At 45.2% G+C, this 14,983-nt stretch overlaps 1 long non-coding RNA gene across 2 annotated transcripts in view; it reads right to left on the reverse strand.

Moving 5' to 3' along the window:
* Nucleotides 1–1,952: 1,952 nt before the first annotated feature.
* LOC119802683 overlaps nt 1,953–14,983 on the reverse strand; it is a 51,802-nt gene continuing 38,771 nt past the window's right edge. Inside the window, exons 2-5 of one of the 2 annotated variants that reach the window (XR_005283490.1) lie at nt 5,160–5,265; nt 4,928–5,059; nt 4,046–4,158; nt 1,953–3,800 (exon numbers count right to left, since the gene is read on the reverse strand). This is a non-coding gene — a long non-coding RNA (uncharacterized LOC119802683). Of the gene's footprint in view, nt 3,801–4,045; nt 4,159–4,927; nt 5,060–5,159; nt 6,116–14,983 lie in introns of those variants that run through there. The other variant, XR_005283489.1, reaches the window with a different exon arrangement.

Here is a 14,983-nt window from a genome sequence, read left to right on the forward strand (position 1 = left end):
GGTTCAGCACAGCCTAGAAACCCTGGAAGTGCTTGGGCTGTGCCAGGCAGCCCTTTTGGCTCTAGCACGGGAACCAGTGACAGGATCCAGATACTGATAGGTGGTGTTAATGGAGGGTCACATCTGGACAATAGTATCCATCACTTGCCTCCTGGCTCTTCTGTCAGATGGAGTCATTTCTGACTGCTCCATCACTCAGATTTAGGATAGATTCAATTATTACCTTTGCCTTGGCAACAAGATACAGAAATTGGTACCCAGAGGACCAAACAGTAATGGCGATAGTTTTTATTAGTAGTTCTTATTATTAGCTTACTGTGCATCCCTTTCTTGTTAATTTTGAAAGAGCATCCTAGATATCTGATGAATCCTTTCCTCTTTTATTCCATCAACAGTTGCCCAGAAACACAACCCCACGGGATAATGGTTGCTTAATTAGTATACAACACACACATATGCGTGAGCACACACACACACACACACACACACACACTTTTGAAAGCTTGGATGATTTCTACTGATTTGTATTATTTTATCAGTTTGCAAATGAGATACGCTTTGAATTCTCTACCATTTTGCAGTAGGAAATGTCTGTCTATAGATCATGCTTTATAGTGCACAAACAATGTTTCTCACCATTTGAGAAGTGCATATGCTGAATGAAAGTAGATGTTGTATCTGAGATTGGGGAAAATATGAAGAGCCCTTGATATGTTTTTTGTTCATAAAGCTAAGAATTTATTAAAGTAAGTGGAGTTTTAAAATAATAAAAAAAACTGTTTGAAGATAAGGAAGTCGCAGTAAAGAGGCTAAACTTTCATTGAATTCATCTCTTTTTCCCTTGAACATAGAATCTCTCTCTGTCTCTCTCTCTGTCTCTGTCTCTGTCTCTCTCTCTCTCTCTCTCTCACACACACACACACACTTCTTAAAAGAACAGTTAGTTTTCTGAAACATATTACTCATCCATTTGTGTGTCAGGAATGGTTAGATGTACACCCAGCTTTCCCTGGTATTTTTACAACCTCTTACCTCTGCTTTCTCCTCTCCTTTTTATGGCTTACATACCCTGCAATTCTTGTAACACATTCCCCGATAAATGCGCAGGTAATGGGGTCTGAGCAATGCACCCAGGTTTAAAGGTCAACCAGCTCCTCTTTAATAATTCACAAGCCATGTTTCTTCCGTGATGTCAACTTTGCTAAGGAAGATAGACAAGGTGAGGGCAACCACTTGAGTTTGTTATTCCGAGTCTCAAAAGAGAAGAGAACTGCAAAAAACCAGTGGCCCCCCCCCAACTTATTTACTGACTACACTTTTCTAGAGGGGCTGTTCTTCCCTTGCTGACCATTTTCCAGGACCTCAGCAAGATGTTTGAAATGTTTGCAAAGGTTGGGGTGAAGGGGCGATCCTGGGAGTTTTCCCATACTCATTGATTCAAGTTTACAAAGTCACCCCACTTCCTGCTTCCATCATACAATTCCCAGTGGCTTCTTCTGCTCATCTAATTCCTGCAGTAAGACCTCCTCAGAGAGAGCCATTTCATTTTCAATGATGGCTTCTACTTTGACTTTCTGTAGGTGACCCTTCTTCATGGAGTGACTATTTTTCCTCCCAGAGGCATAACTGTTGACAAGCTTCCACAGTCTCTGACTTACCACCACCACCCATTCCTTTTCTTTCTAGAAGGATCTGGGGAAGATCTCAGATGCATGCCTCTTTCTTTCAATAGTTTGGCCTTTGCCGGAAGAGAGAAGGAAGCGCCGCATAGACAGAGACAGAGACGGGAAAATAAGAAGCTGAGGGACTTTAAAGTGCACTGGAGTTTTATTCTGGAGCATAAAATTGAAACAAGATTTCATATCGAAAGAGGGAAGGAAAAATATGAAGACTGAGGTGCACCTTTGCCTTTCCCAGATGCACACAGGGTCAGGGAGTGCAGCCCCAGCCCGGCTCACATTGCTCTATGGCCCCTGTTACCCTCCCTGATATTTCAGGATTCACATTTACACGGACCATGCCGAGGAAGTAATTTCATTTACAATGTTCCCCTCACAACCATTTCAAAACCAAAATATTGAAGAAACTTTTTTGACAGACTTTTTTAAATCATTTCATATTCCACTTATTCAATGAGAAGAACCACAGCCTTTTAAAGATTTATTCGGCAGTAGTAAGCACACGGGTTTTTTGGGGGGGTGGGGGAGCAAACATTCTGCATTTGTTCAGTTCTGAAAGATTTCTAACAAAATAACAGAGGAGAAGAGAAGCAGAGTTTTCTCTTCATGGTTCCGGTTATCGCTAGTTGTATATCATGACAGAGGAAGAAGCAGCACCCATTACATCCCTTCACCTTATAACTTCCTTGTTAGTAAAAAATCATGTTTTGTGGTACGTTTACCCCCACCCTCTTAGTTTTGTGGCTATTTAATTTTAGTATCTATTTCTGTGGTGGTTACTGAACACACAATGGGTACCCAGGGCACTGTTTCAGACTCAGTCCTAGACACATGAACCATCTTCGACCATTGTCTGATCTTAGTGGTGGGGATCTGTTCCACGCTGATGCAAGTGAGTGGGGAGTGTAGCAAAGTTCCAGGAAGAGGACAGATAATTAATATTTATCAAAGTCAGAAACACTTCGGCAGAAACAAAGGAAAACGCATCGAGTTCTGAGATGAAGAAAGAAAACCAAAAAACTTGGGGTGAGGTTGAGAAAGAAAGTTTAGAAAACAAAGTTAGAAGGCACTGTTTTGTTTGCACAGGCAGGGAATCTGGCAAAATGCATGCAAGATCTGGTCTTTTTGAAACCACAAACTTAGATTCTTACCATTTCTCCAGTTAAAGAAGAACCCAAAAGCTTCAGTTAAGTTTAGTTTTGTTTGTTTTTTATCAAGCGGACACAGGAAGCGAGGAAACATTTGTGCCTTAAGCTATGAATTTACAGTGTATCTGCTGTTTCTGTCTCGATTATGGAATTATTTAAGATTGCTCATTCTTTTACTTCCATGATTATTTTTTTTAAAGAGGGAGCGAGAGCTGCAGTTTCTTTGTAACCGTTTGCACAGTGACCTGAGTATTACTGTTTGTAATCTTTCTTATTTGGGTCTTCGGCTGAGCTGGACCCTTCAAGCAAATGAGTTTGGGGGGGGGGGGGGCAGGAGGCACTGCTAGCTTTGACAACTACCAACTCTGCCTTTCTTGGCAAGGATTCTGAGCATGGAGTTGGGATAAACATATTTCACCTTTTGTATTACAAGGTTCCTCTGAAGTCCCTTCTCCAGCACTCTCCAACGGAGCTGGCATCCTAGTCAACCTGAATCCTACAAGGTCCGCCTCTAGCTGGGGTGCTTATTTTCTAGTGGGGGTCTCCGCTATCGCGCTTTAGGGAAGAGCAGTTCTACCGGTCTGCACAGTTTCTACGCAGCACTGTTTCTCACTGGGAGATAGGTTATTAAAAGCGCATACAGAACTCCTGGGGGCGGGTAGGGAGGAGGACACGCTCTCCCGTTCTCAGACAGCAGTTCCTAGAAAGACCCTGGGTAGCACAGACTGAGGCCACTTTACTAAGCAGCAAGCGGGGTGGGGGCAGAAAATATGTCTCTTCCCTTCGCTGGTATCACGTTTCCCCTCCCGTGCTAACTTCGTGAGAAGAGGGGAACTCAGAGGAGGAGGAGGGGGTGGGGAAGAACTCTAATAAAGTCTAGTAGAAGTTTGCAAAAGGCTCATCGTAGGAAGACAGCTTCTCGCAGACGACCAGGAAGAAACCAACTCCGGAGAGGGAAGCGTCCATTTCCCGCCTGCCAATGAAAAACATACAAAGTTGCAAATTTGAGGAAGGGGTAGGACCAGCCTTTTCTGGGACTACCAGCTGCAGCCGCCGGCTACTGAGCGAGTGCTGGGACAGCCCACCGGCTCTGGGCGTAGGCTGCACAGCCACCGAAGGCCAGGGGTGCATCCCGTGCGTGCTTCCTCGGCGGGCAGTGTCGCCGCGCGGCTCCCACCCCGCCCAGCCCGCAGCCACGACCTCCAGTCCTGCTCACACCTATCATTTGGAGCCATCTTCGCTCAGTCTTCCAAACATTCCGAGGGTTTTTGATTCCACTCGCCGCTCCTTCTTATTGAGTTCTCCGCGGTCTCCCTGCAACTTGTCATAGCCTGTAATAAAATGCCCTTTCTGTCGGGAGTTAAAGTACAGAGGGCAGCGGTTCTATTTGCAACTGACAGCCGAGAAAAGGAGCTGCAACAGCCTCGCTTTTGTCTGTCAGGGGCTTTAACTCCTGCAGGGCCGGCTACAGAGAACTAGCTGCTCGACAGGCAGACAGGCAGCCCTGAGCACCCGAGAGGGCCTCAGGTAGGGGACTAGCATCCCTAGTCAGCCCCGGAGCAGAGATCTTGTGCCTGACCTATGCCCCGCCCTGAATAAGGAGCTCGCTTGTGAGAAAGTTCTGGAGCTACAAAACTGCATACTACACTCTGTTGAGAAGCAGTCCTCAGATAAAGGACCCCTATTTTATTCTTGGGGCTGAATGGGCTCGAGGAAGAAAAACAGCGTGGGGTAAGGAGGGAAGGAAAGAAAAATGTTAAGTGATTCCTAGGTCAGTATCCAGGGAGCTTACACCTGGGGTAGTTATCAGACCGCTATTTCTTCAGTGAGTCAAACTGGCCAAAAATTATTTCCATATCCTTGGGAACAATAAAGGAAGATTTATACACGAGTTTTGTGGCCCACCCGGTACCCGAAAAGATACCTTGTGGACAAGTGCTCTAAATCTCATCTGCTTGGGAAGTGCCCAGCCTTTAGCCTGCATCCCCCAGCTGGCAATGTGTTCTTGCCATGACTTGGTGTGGTCCCAGGCTGTCTTCTGGATTCACAGACCTGACCACCACTAATCTGATGCATTTAGGAAACCAAGCCACTTCTTACCTGGCCAACCCCTTCAGAAGTCACTCTAGGATACTCTAAGTGAGGGTGTTGGTGGGTGCCAGAGTCCCCCAGACATTGTGCGGGTGTCTTCAACACCTGAAGAGTTTAGGAAGTCCATGAGTGTGATACCACCTGGTGGGGGAGGAGAATTGGGAGCTCTGGTCAGCAAGGGCAGTTCAGACTGGGAGAGGGGAGGCAAACAAGAGTTTCTCAAACTACTTTACCATTTTACCTGTTGGGCAAAGGATGTGCTGGCCAGGCAGGAGAGCATGTCGCAGGTGTTGCCCTGTCGTGGGTTTCTTCCCAACTTCTAGGTCCTCACTCCAATCCCAGAACTCCTTTTCCGAGTCCCAAAGGCAGGGAGAGTGTGAGACTGTCTCCATCCTGGAAAACAGCCCTTCCTCCCTCTGGCTACCTTCTCATGTACAGTGTCCAAAAGTACATCCCTTACACACAGCGTACGTCTTGCATACGATGTACACACAATGTGCATAAGTGCATCTCTTTTGGCTGTCCCCAAGGAGATAAACATGCCTTTCTGCACCCCCCCAGTACCTCTCTATCTTCATACCCACTGCACACTACCTTCTTCTAACTCTTTGAAGATACTAAGAACTTGAAATCAATAGTGTCGAAACCCAGGAAAGCTGAGAAATTGACCAGCTGACCTCCGCAGATGATTTTCTTCTAGAGGATGGGAAAGCTTGTGTCCTAAACTGATAACACCATGAAACCAAAAAGGATTCTGTTGAGAGTGGGAGTTATACAATATTCCTCAACAGAGAGTCCATTGTGCTTAGCTTGAAAGAGAGAGAGAGAGAGAGAGAGAGAGAGAGAGAGAGAGAGAGAGAGAGAGAGGAGAGGTTTGAGCATTCCACATCAGAAGTCACTGCCTGTTAGATGCAATGCAGAGCTGCAGTAGAGGAAAGTGTGCTATCTCAGAAAACCTAAGCAGGAGCAGCGTTTTGATCCCCTAAAGAAGGGGGAAACAGCAGCGTGGGGAAACACTGTACAGCACGCTACCGCCTTGTCAGCTACAGTCCTCAGTTCTGGGTTTATCTCTCAAGCTTGATCTCTGGATCTCTAGCAAGGCTCTTGATGCAGACCCAAAGTGGTAGTTTGAGATTCTTCCGCCAGCACCACCAGCTTTGTGTAGGTGACGGAAACTGTCCTTTCCCTATCCTTAGAAGAAGTTAGAATTCTCCCCCCCCCCGCCCCAGGAGGCCAACTTTTACAGAAACCATTGTCCATTTAAAGCACTGGTTGAGATACTCAGGTCATAGCTGAAGATTTGGACAATAACACCCTTATTCTCCCAGTTAGCTGGTGGCTTCTATTCAAAATCAAGCTATTTGGGGACACATAAAAGCCAGGGAATCTCCTGATACACAAAAGAAAATGATGCTTTCTGCCTTCTGCCTATTTCCACTCCAAAGTGAATGATGCCCCAGTTACCACCCGGCCTGACTTGATTTATCTTGGTTAATAGGATTAACGTGTCAGCCTTTCTCAAGAACTTCCAAGTGCATACCCGGAGTGTCACTGACTGGCTGGTGTCTTCTCTCCTCTCTGATGGGCATAATGACACACCTACAAGCGGAGGGCCTTTGTCCATTGGGAGCAAGCAGATTATCTGTCTCCAGTGAAATAAGGCGTGCGGTAGCCTCCTTTGCCAAGACTCAGAGCCAGAAGCCAGTCACTATAAAATAATTGTGTCACTACCTCACCAGCACACTGCCCCTGCCTCATTTGTCTTTGGACTGTAATTGAACGGTTGAAGAGCAGAAACGTAGACAAATTCCAGCTGTATTGAGATCTGTTTCTTCCTCTGCTACCTCGGCCCATCATTAGATACTTTCCCTCCCTGTGCAGGAGGTCAGGGTGTATAAATATAAATTGCATTTTGCATTACTTCTAGATGAGTGAAGCTGTCAAAGCAATAATATGAGCTTTCAGTCCCACATTCTACCACTTCTTTCCCATTTTTTGGCCAGGAGGTCATGTGCAAATTGAACGTGACAACCCAGAAGACATGTCCAACAGACTCGTATTGTTACCCGGCTCAGCCGCCTGGCTCATAACAACATTAAACCCACATTAAGTCCCCAGCCTCTGCCAGGCAGGGGCTCCCAAAGGCAGGGCCCAGGCTGCTCTGAAAGTTCACGTCAATGGTGACATGTCATCTGCGAGTCATTGGCAGCAGTGACTGAAATATTTGCCACGTAGGATTCGTGAGGATGTCCCATTACAAAGACCAGGATGGTGCTCTATAAGGCAGAAAGCAGAGCGCAAGGTGAAGAGCCAAAGGGGTCTCCAGCACTCAAATGTTAGAACACACACACACACACGTATACATATATGTGCACATTAGAGATACCCTGATCCTGTCTGAAAATATGCATACTTTTCAGAATCCAGCTGTAATGTGGTTGGACATAATTTTTTGTTGCTATCTCCTCAAGAACATCATTTTTGAAAGCCACCTGAAAACGCCCATTGACTTAAGCATCTCATTAGCAACTCTGGCGACTTTTGATAATGAAATTCAATTCCATAGCAAAGATGAAGTCTCAGCCACTTACAACACATGCCTAAAATGGTGGCTCGCCCCAAACTTCACTGTACTGAAGGGATATGAAACTATCAATTTGAAGGACATTGAAAGACCTGGAGGATCTGATCAGCAAGTATCTGTCTGCGTGACCCATTCATGTCTTGCCCATATTGCAGTGAAGGGAGAACTGTTGTTCGCAGACAGGGTGTTTGATGGCTTCTAGGAAATGAGTGGTTGTTTTCATTCGTGTTCCAAACGGACAGGTGTCGACATCAGAATTGGCAACCTGGTTGGCAGACTCAGAGAGCGGCCAACGGACAAATTGTTTATGCAGAATAAACTTCCATTCCTCCCGTGATGACAGTGCATATGTGAGCACTGGTGGTAGGTGGGGAGGTGATGTGGAGATGCTGGGGCGGAAAGATTGAGACAGGGTCCACTGTGGCCCTTTGATTCCAAAAGGCGCCATATGCAATGGCACCTCTGGAGCTCGCTGGGCTCCAAAGGCACGGATGAAAGTCACTTCACCTTCCATAGGAAGCACATATCAATCACAGCAAGTAAAATTAATCGAGCCGCACGTTTGTGCAGACTCTGTTAAATGAGCCGCAGCTCCACACGTGTTTTTTTTTTTTTCTTTCTTTCGCAAAGCAAGTGTCCTTGTTTTCAATCCCCTTGAGTGAACTGGATGTGTTTAAAATATTGAGTGTGAGAACATGGGAACTGAGGCCCACACCTGGGAATATGAAATTCAAAGAAGGAGTTCAACTCCTTTGTTATCGCGGTGGATATCATCCTACGTTATCAAATACTACCTAAAGGTGACTTCTGGATTTGTGGAAGCTTCCATATCTCCTACCATTTGTACTCAGAACTCTAAAGATCCAGATATGTGTGCTGAACTTTGCTTCTGGGGTTAGCACACTATACAGTACGATGGTTGTGCGTGAGGAAAGCAATACTGTGGTAATCCAGGATCCAAGGCCTTGTTACCATTCATTTTGATTTTTGTGTTGTTTTGCTATTGCTGTTTAGGAGAGAACCTCATGGAGCCCCGGTTACTTCCAAACTCACTGTACAGCTGAATCCGGCCTTGTACTCCCGGTCTTCCTACCGCCACCAGCTGAGTACTAAGATTCGAGGTATGCACCACCACTCCCAGTTAACCTGGTATCCTTTTGAAATTATTGATTTGTTTTATCGTATGAGTATAATGTGTGTGCACGGCATGGGTGCAGGAGCCCACAGGGACCAGAAGAGGGCATCGGATCCCCTGGAACTGGTGTACCGACAGTTGTGAGCTGCCGTACGGGTAGTGAGAACGAAACTCAGGTCCTCTGCAAGAGCTAACTGCTGAGCCATCTCTCCAGTCTCCAGTCCCCTGATATACGCTTTTGTTTTTATTTCGGTTTGTCCTGGAACTAGCTCTTGTAAAGCCTCGAACTCACAGAGATCCACCTGCCTCTGCCTCCCAAGTGCTGGGACCGCCCGGCTCCCTTTATATCCTTTTATTATCACACTTCTCCTGTCACATAAATTAAGGTTGTTTTAACTTGAAAGGTGCTGATAACAATACTAGAAACACCCTTGATTGACTAAAGAATCGAGATAGCCACCGGACTGAGCTCCCAAGGTCCTGATGAGGAACAGAAGGAGGGAGAACATGAGAAAGAAAGTCAGGACCGTGAGGGGTGCATTCACCCATGGAGACGGTGGGACAGAACTAATGGGAGATCACCAACTCCAGTTGGAATGGGACTGATGGATCATGCGACCAAACCCGTTTCTCTGAATGTGGCCAACAGCGGGGGCCGACTGAGAAGCAAAGGACAATGGCGCTGGGCTCTGATTCTTCTGCATGGATGGGCTCTGTGGGAGCCTTCTCAGCTTTGTTGATCACCTTCCTGGACCTGGGGGGAGTTGGGAGGACCTTGGTCTTTTTTTTTTTTTCTCATGGTTTATTTTTTTTATATTTAAAAATTTCCATCTCCTTCCCTCCTCCTCCCCCCTCCCTCCCTTCCTCCTCCCCCCTTCCTCCCCTCCTCCTCCCCCTTCCCTCCCCTCCTTCTCCCCCTTCCCTCCCCTCCCCTCCACCCATACCTCCCCTCCCTCCCTCTCAAGGCCAAGGAGCCATCAGGGTTCCCCACTCTATGCTAAGACCAAGGTCCTCCCAACTCCCACCAGGTCCAGGAAGGTGATCGACCAAGCTGAGAAGGCTCCCACAGAGCCCGTCCATGCAGAAGAATCAGAGCCCAGCGCCATTGTCCTTTGCTTCTCAGTCAGCCCCCACTGTTGGCCACATTCAGAGAGACGGGTTTGGTCGCATGATCCATCAGTCCCATTCCAACTGGAGTTGGTGATCTCCCATTAGTTCTGTCCCACCGTCTCCATGAGTGAACGCACCCCTCTCGTTCTTTACTTTCTCCCTCATGTTCTCGCTCCTTCTGCTCCTCATCAGGACCTTGGGAGCTCAGTCCAGTGCTCCAATGTGGGGCTCAGTCACCTTCCCCATCTGTCGCCAGCTGGAGGTTCCCTCACTAGGACCTTGGTCTTAACATAGAGTAGGGAACCCTGATGGCTCCTTGGCCTGGAGAGGGAGGGAGGGGGGGTATGGGTGGAGGGGAGGGGAGGGAAGGGGAAGGAGGAGGGGAGGAGATGGAAATTTTTAAATATAAAAAAATAAACCATATAAAAAAAGAATCAAGGTAGCCATGTGCTGACACTGAAAATACAGACGCATAACTGTGGACACTTTTTCCTGGGTGCCTATAGTCTTTTTATTACATTTATTTGTGTATGTGTGCACGTGCACATGTTCACAGTCACAATAAACATGGGCAGGCCAGAGAGCAACTTGGGGAAGTTGGTTCTCTCCTTACACCATGTAGGTTTCCAGGGATCAAACAGCTTTTCAAACTTGGTCACCAGTCTCTTAATCCACTGAACCATCTTGCCAGCACCTAACTATAGTTATTAAGAATGTCTATCTATTAATTACACCTTTAATCCCAGCACTTGGGAGGAATAGGCAGGTGGATCTCTGTGAGTTCAAAGTCAGCCTGGCCTAAATACAGAGCTCCAGGCCAGCCAGAGTTACACAGTGAGACCTTGTATGAAAAAAGCAAAGGTATAGATGTTTGAAATTTAAAGCCATTAATTTTCCAGTCACAAGTAGAATATAGGTCCGCCTATATTAAAAGGTTTTGATAAAGCTAACCTGTATTCTTCATAAGAACTTTTCATTAGCCTTGAGTAGAAAATTGAACTCTCTAGCCTAAGAGTGTTGGTAGTTTTTAATTTATAAATTATTCAAAGATTCTTAAAGTCATGTTTTCCAAAATCAGAGCAATTTCTCAGAGGCAAGTATAGTTATTGCTGCTACTCATGACAGTCACAACAAAACAATGAAGCTAGGACCTCCTTAAATGTCATTATCTTCCCTATGAAATGGAATTCCTGATTCCCAAAGTCAGATAAAGTGTATAAAGTATCCAGCATGGTGAGGACACTGGGACTTGCTGGCCTAGCCCCAGATTCAGTGAGAGATCTATGTCAAAAGAATAAGAAAGAGAGTAATAGAGAGAATACCCAAGACCTTCCTTTAGCCACCACAAGCACCTACCACACCCATGCACTGGACACATATATACACACATGCTATGCTGACGCAAAGATATGTCTTAAAATCTGAAGAAGAATGCAGAGCGTTGAAATATATTATTTACTCTCTGATACTGATGATTCATTTGTAGAAATGGGACCAAAACTTTCTAGGTGCACTTTTAACGACAAATGGTGGCATCGTCTACAGACTCCGACGCCGAAGGAATGCTGAAGCCAGCAGGCTCCAGCACCTAAAGATGTTTCCATCATCCGGAAAGATCTTAGCACTGCTGGGTCTTTGAGAACTTCACGTGGAACGAATAATTCAGTGGGGGAAGTGTCTGGGAAGTACCGTGTACCCTACACAAAATTTCACATTGATAATAATACATCATATCTTAGTAAACTTCCTCTTATAACAAAGTTCACAGTTGTATCCTGCTATGGGCCTTTCAAATGCTCTTGTGCTGAAGGCTTGGTGGCAGCTTATTATGAAGTTGAGAGGTGCTGGGGCCCAGGAGGAACTCAAATTATGCTGACTCTGCAGCTCTGTGTTTAAAACCAAATATCCATTAATTGATGAGGTGAAAACCAAATTGTTCCGATAATTACCAGTTGAATCAAATGAATGTGTGTGTGTGGGGGGGGGGGGATTATTGCCCAGTGATATTTAAAACATTTGCTATATTAGTTCAACAAGAAAGCCAAACGGAATTGACTTTGCTCCATTCTCTCTGAGCGTTAAGTGTCGCGTTCTGTGAGAGCAAACTGGATTCAGAGAACATTAAAATCTGTGCAAAGAGAAGCAGCTCCTCTTTCCACTCACAACCCAAACAGCCAAGTGTCTGGCATTTGCCTGTCAGCTGCTTTGCTGACCATAGGGAGCAGCCCACATGACAGGAACACAGATGGACACCCTGAATGATTAATGTGTCTACCAGACCTGGTAGTGGGGAACGTAGAAAATGGTGGCAGATATGAACTAGTTTCTTTGTGGAGTGCTCCATCCAAGGCTGACATGGAGAAGATCAGGGAAAAAAAATCCAGCTCTGTCCTTTGCTGGAAAGTCTGATTGCAACCTTCCTTTCTTTCTCAAGATCCGGCTTTCCACGGGAAGCTGTACCAGCTTCCTGCCTGATCCCTCATGGTTGTTTTTGCCCTCCCTCCCTCCTCTTTTCCTTTCTTCCTTTGTTCCTTCCCCTCTCCCTTGCTTTGTGAGATGATGCTTCCTTCATTTCTGCTCCTTTTCTCAAGCACTGTCTCAACTCAGTGACCTCTGGATGCAAACTAGACAAGCAGAGCTTGCACTTCAGAGTGAGGGACAAAGGGAAATATGTTGCTCTGAAGGGAAGGGGGGAAACAGCATGAACACACCCTGCACTTCCTAACCAAATGGGCCACTCCTACGCAAGGTGTTCCTAATGTAACAGGAACACAGGACATCAAGAGTTCACCATCAAAAATGGGTCCCACATGAGACTATAGCCTTGGGGTCATCCCTCAAGTTGGGGGTTCTTCCTTTTGTAGTGGTTTCCTTTGTTTTGTTTGGGTTCTGGATATTGAACTCAGGACCTTACACATGCTAAGCGTGTATTCTACCACTGAACCACACCCCCAGCCACATGGCTTCAATATTTTTAGTGTACTATGAATATGTAATAGAGATACTTACTTTTCAAAATTAATATGTTTTGAATAACAATAGAAACATGGAAAAGGTAGAAAGGAGAGGAAAATATTCTGCTGGTCCTACCTCTTCACCCCTCCCTACCCCATGCTTACCAATGTTTCATTTCAAAAAATTAACTGAAACTGAATGTGTATACTTAGCATGTTTGAAATCTTAGGCCCTTAGGTTTCACCACAGTGTGTATGTGAGAGTGTGTGTGTGTGTGTGTGTGTGTGTGTGTGTAGAGTTTTAGGTAGATAGAAAGTTTGAATGGGATATATAGAGAGGTCACATACATCCCCTGCCAACTTCTCTTATTATGTTTTGCTTTGGTATAACACATTTTTATAATGGCAACATCATATATGATGTCGGGAGTCTTCTATTTGTGTTGATTTCATTGGTTAATAAAGAAACTGCCTTGGCACATTTAATAGACCAGCCCTTAGGTGGGTGGAGTAGACAGAACAGGAAGAAGGAAGTGAGGTAGATGGCTCAGGCAATCGCCATGCCTCTGCTCAGATGAAGCTCCAGCCCAAGATGGACGTATGCTAGAATCTTCCTGGTAAGGCACCACTTCGTGGTGCTACACAGATTATTAGATATGGGTTAATCAAGATGTGAGTAAGAGGCTGAAATTAATGGGCCAGGCAGTGTTTAAATGAATACAGTTTGTGTGTTGTTATTTTGCGTGTAAAACTAGCTGTGAGGGAGCCTGGTGGCAGGATGCAGCCCGCCACTAATCACTACACATATATGTGTGTGTTGCAAAATTTAAATATTATTTCAACGTTGTTATAGCAAAATATACATTATAATTCAGTGTAATTATAAATCATTTTTATGTAAGTTCATTTGTAAACAATATTACTGTATGCACAACTGATGTAGGAAGTCCTTCTGTATATGTGTTGCTTTTATTGGTTAATGAATAAAGAAACTGTCTTGGGCCTGTAAAAGACAGAACAGAGCTAGGCAGGGAAAACTAAACTGAATGCTGGGAGAAAGAAGGCAGAGTCAGGAGAATGCCATGGAGCTGCCAGAAGAGAAAGATGCAAGCCACCAGTCGGAACCTTGCCAGTAGGCCACAAGCCTAGTGGCAAAACATAAAATAATAGAAATTAGCTAATTTAATATGTAAGAGCTTGTTAGGAATATGCCATAGTGATTGGCCAAGCAGTGATTTAATTAATATAGTTTCTGAGGAATTATTTCAGGACTGAGCAGCTGGGAATAAACAAACAGGCTCCAACAACACACAACAATTTACAGTATTTTGAATTCCAAGTCCTAAAGTGTTAGAAAGTGCATTTCAAATATTTTCTGTGTGGCATTATATATTGTTGCTGAGAAAAACATTTTGAAAAAGGGTTTTTTGTTTTGTAGCCCTGACAGTACTGGAACTCACTTTGTAGATCAGACTGGCTTCAAACTCACAGAGATTCACCTGCCTCTGCCTCCCAAGTGCTGGAATTAAAGTGTGCACCACTACCCCCAGTGAGAAATTTCTTTCCTTATATTTCACTATTCACTATTCACTATTGGCTTGGTATGATCTATAGGTTTTCACAAGGCTGCAATGACATGTATGTGCCCTTACTACTACATGCAGAGGTGTTCCATCCTTTCTCAATGTCCTGTGTTCTCTGCATGTTTACCTGTCGTCCCCTCCCCCAACCCAGGGAAATAACTGATGGTTTTCCTGCCCTTGTGGTCATTGCCTTTTTGTGCCTTATTGTTGCAGCCTTCTCTAATCTGCTTCTTTCACTTGGCATCATGCCTTTAAGTTTATGCTCTCTCTACTCGTGGCTTGATGACTCTTTTCTTTTGATTGATGTACATCCCTTTGATTGACACAGCTTGTTCACTCACCTGCTTAAACACATTTTAGCTGCATCCATCTTTTGGCAATTAAGAAAAGCATTATGGTATAGTACTCATCACTGTGGCAGAGTATGTGACAGAAACTACTTGGAGGCAAGGTGTATTCTGGTTCCGGGTTTTGGAGCGCTCCGTCCATTGTTATGAGGAAAAGATGGGTCAGTCCAAGTTTGCAATCTTGTGCTGGAGGCTCTTCCCACCACAGTGGGCCAGGAAGCAGGGGCTTAGGAGCGGAGGGTGGGTAAAATTTCCCAAGAGTACCCTTTGGTAACCTGCTTCTACCAGTTAGACCCCACCTCTTAAAGGTTCCATTTCCCCCAGCCCACTAGCTAGAGGACAAGCATTTCAA

This window comes from Arvicola amphibius, chromosome 12, assembly GCF_903992535.2.
Source record: "Arvicola amphibius chromosome 12, mArvAmp1.2, whole genome shotgun sequence".
Taxonomy (NCBI): Eukaryota; Metazoa; Chordata; class Mammalia; order Rodentia; family Cricetidae; genus Arvicola; species Arvicola amphibius.